This window comes from Hevea brasiliensis, chromosome 3, assembly GCF_030052815.1.
Source record: "Hevea brasiliensis isolate MT/VB/25A 57/8 chromosome 3, ASM3005281v1, whole genome shotgun sequence".
Lineage (NCBI taxonomy): Eukaryota > Viridiplantae > Streptophyta > Magnoliopsida > Malpighiales > Euphorbiaceae > Hevea > Hevea brasiliensis.
In genome coordinates this window covers 117098882-117102899 of record NC_079495.1, presented here as the reverse complement: position 1 = coordinate 117102899, position 4018 = coordinate 117098882, and the positions used below count along the sequence as shown (strand labels likewise).

The 4018-nt window shown below is 33.9% G+C and overlaps 1 long non-coding RNA gene across 1 annotated transcript; it reads left to right on the top strand.

Annotated features, from left to right (window-relative positions):
- LOC110652356 (uncharacterized) lies at window positions 1-3576 on the top strand. The gene is made up of 5 exons (XR_009147809.1): window positions 1-376; window positions 1483-1980; window positions 2259-2426; window positions 2920-3237; window positions 3419-3576. It is a non-coding gene; the product is annotated as an uncharacterized LOC110652356 (long non-coding RNA).
- Window positions 3577-4018: the final 442 nt, after the last annotated feature.

Genomic DNA, 4018 nt, shown 5'->3' with positions numbered 1-4018 from the left:
AAATAATAATAATTATTATTATTTTTCCTTCTCTTCTTTCGGTTTTAGTTTACCAACTGTACCGCTCTTCCTCTTTCTCCTCCTTTTTTCAGTCCGTTTGTCTGTCAATTTCTTCTGTCTCCATGAAAACCTCGCCAATAGGAAACCCACCTCCACATGGTGTCGAGCTTTGACCTTTTGTTGCAAATGGGTACCTTTAGGTGATGTTTCTGAGTGCTTGAGAACTCTTCTTGATGCCACGCAACTCTGTCTGCTTTTAATGGGTTTTCTAGCCATGGTGAAGCAGCGACTGGAGGTGGCTCTTTGATTTGCCCATGCCTCGTGGACAGATCTCTCTTTCTCCTATCTCACTCTGCCTAGCTGCTTGAATGGAAAGGTTCATTTCTTTGATCTGAAAACGTTACTTTCGTCACCAATCTTTGGATGTGCGATTTGCTTTTTGTTGTTTTTGAGCCTCTGTTTGCTTATTCTGTGTTCAATTATGTTCTTTGTTGCCATCAGTTTCATATCTAATTGTCTCTTTGGACCAGAAAATGGTGGATTTGCTGAAAATATGACTAAAATGGAATTTATTGTATTGCATCCAACTAGCTCAATTTGCTTCTGTATAAGAGTGTTAGAAAATAGACTTGAGTTTGGGTCATTAAACATAATGGATGAGTTCAAGTGATCATTTACAAATAAGTTTTAGCAAAAACCTTGTTATCGGCTTATTAGCCTTAAAAAAAGGTTGGCAAACCTTTATTGAGCTAAGCTCTAAGTAGCTAGCAAGCTGCTCGAATATTTTGCTGGTTTAAGTGAACCTTGATTTGTTATGTTTTATTGAAGTCCTTGAGAAATGGAACAGGTGGTTGTATTTTTCCTTTGAATTTATTGTTCTTTTTTGTTTATATAATTCATCACCTTCTTAGAGGTACAAAAAATTGTGGATTTATTAGTATCATCTGTATTCAAAGGACAGCGCAGATGATGGTCTATCCAGTTTGTTCAGTTCACTTATAAAATTGTTTGAAGGACTTCACTCAATTGATATTTTGGTGAGTTAGCGCACAAAAAGAAAATGAAGTTATTTATTCTATGATGACTAATTAATTACAGGGAAAAAAGGTTAAGGTACAAGGTAAACATTATTCCTTAACAAACATTAAGTGTTATGTTGTGTGCTATCCTTTTCATTCCACTGGTTGTGCTTGTTAACCCCTATTTGGAAATTTCCCATGCTGGTATTCATTATTCCACAATGAAAGTTGTTTAAATTTAATTGCAGATTATTGTACTGCAATTATTATTATTATTATTATTATTATTATTATTATTATTATTATTATTATTATTATTATTATTATTATTATTATTTACTTCATAGTTACCTTAGGGCATGTGAAATCATTGTAGATGTTTTTGTTGTGTAATTGTCATGTAATGTGACTGAATGAGAGTTGAATGGGCATTCTGATTTAACCAGTAAAAAACTTCCTCCAGGATACGGATATACACAAACTTAAGGAGGGGGTTGTAAAGTAAAACGAAATTCAAAGACATTACCAATACATTGTCATTTAAAAGACCTCCACCACCCCAAGATGGCACCTTTCCTGCAGAGTCAAATATATCAAGTCAAAACAATTAAAATATCAAAGTATTTGAAACGTTGCTAATCAAATTCCACTCCTGTTGCCCATTGATTGTATAATCTTTCTTATTGTCCTTCCTCCTATCTCACCATAATCTTAATCAATTAAATTAAGAAGAGAGAGAAACCTCAAAAGTGATGATTCAGAAAAGTAAAGGGAAAAGTTAATAAAGTCAACATGATTTAGAGATTAGTGAATGTAAAGGATTACCAAAGGGCTGCACCAACTGCTGAGATATTGCAGCAAGAGGAGTCCTCCAAAACCAGCAAATCAACATAAAGTATGTCACAATCATTAAAGGGCACAGAAGTTCCGTCTTGATGCTCAATTTGCAGCTTGGAATCAGGTATATGCAATTTTGCAACTGTATTATGTTCATTGGTTCAAACTGGTTTGGTTATCTGACCCCATATATAGTCCCAGTTGTTCCTGGTAGTATAAATTTGAATTGTAGAAAGTTTATGACTTTAGCTAAACGATCCAAATATCCAAATGCTTGAGAGTTGAGATTCAGTTCACTTCTTGCATCTTATGCTAGGAATCTGAATATCACATCAGTTGTTATTTGATATCCATTATGTTTTTCTGTGTAACATCAGTGATGAATGCATGCTAAAATGTCAGGTATACTGTTGGACAAATTGCACCTGTACAGAGGTGAGAAGCTTGCTTGTGAGATTTTGGTCAAAGAGCAAGCTTTTGGATGAATTTTCCAAAAGATTGATCACAGTTAACCCCACCCCATCAATCTGATGATTTTAAGTGGAAACACTACTATGCAAACATCTTTAGGTTTGTTTGTTGCCCTTTGATTAATTACAATTTTGATAATTTCCAAGCGGCTGATTTGATTTGTTCGATACATTATTTCATATTCTCATAAATTCAACTCAATTTTGCTATTCACTTCAATTAGCAAGCTACATTCATGTGTCAAACAAGCTAATTCATGTTATTAATGTAGCTACTGTTTCTCCTGAACTTTTTTGAGTGTTTTTACTTTTTGAAAATGTAAAATTTTGATCTACCACTGTCTATGTGTAGTATACTTTTGTCCATGGAGAGTGTATGATTGCTCATTTGTTACACACTACAGGCTGCATTCTTGGGATCATAATTTTGCATTAATTTTTTTTATGCTTTTATTTTAAAGGAAATAGCTAAAATTGTCTTTTATTCTTTGCCTTAAAAGAGCAGGTTGGCTCAATATATCTGTAGTCCTTGGACCTTGAGCTTGCCTTTTCTTTCTTGGTGACGCATATACCCTTCTTCCTTCTCATTTTAGGAATTTGAAAGAGAAGTTCAAGATAGATGCCATTGACTATGTGACGTCCATTTGTGGAAATGGTTCTCTTAGGGAACTTTTCTCTCCTGGAAGAAGTGGTAGCATCTTTTTCCTGTCTCAAGATGATTACTTTATGATTATGACGCTCCAGAAATCTAAAGTGAAGTTTGTTAGAAGACATATTGACTGTCAAACATGTCTTCCTCATTTACCTCCTCTCTCTCTCTCTCTCTCTCTCTCTTGAGAGGGTGAAATTATGAAGGGAACTTTTAAGCTGGAGCTTGGTAAAATAACTCCATAGATACCTTACATGCACTGGTAAAATACATAATTGATAGTCAAGATGGCATTTTTACTAAACATATGTACGACACCAAACCAGTTGTATTGTTTGAATATGTTAAACAAGTCATATGTCTCCTGATAGAAAGTTTGCCCTCAATTTCCACCTCCAAATGGTGCCAAGCTGTGACCTTTTGTTGCAAATGGGTACCTTTAGGTGATGTTTCTGAGCGCTTGAGAACTGTTCTTGATGCCACGCAACTTTGACCGCTTTTAATCGGTTTCCCAAGCCATGGTGAAGCAGCGACTGGCCGTGGCTTTCTGATATGCCCATGCCCTGTGGATAAGATCTCTCTTTCTATCTCACTCTCCCTAACTGCTTGAATGGAAAGGTATATTTCTTTGATGTTAAAACCTTACTTTCTATCTCACTCAGCCATGATCCACGCACAAGCTAGAACATAATAATAATAATAATAACTCATACAACTGTTATTGAGTATCTTAGTGGAAAAATAAATTTAAGTTTTATTTGATTCGAAAACAAAGGTCAAATTTCAAATATTTTGAATAACGAAAATCAATCCTAAAAAATAAACTGTAAAATTCGTATTAATTATAAAATAAAATAATAGTAGTTCATTAAAGTAAATCAAAGAAATTCGTTACTAAATTAATGTAGTAATGGATTATTTAGCAAAAAAATCATTACTAATCAATAATGAAGAGAATTATATTTCTCATTTGCATTGCTGATTAACAATGGGTTATCTCTATTACTTACTAATAATATATTGTTCTTTATTTCTAATCAGCA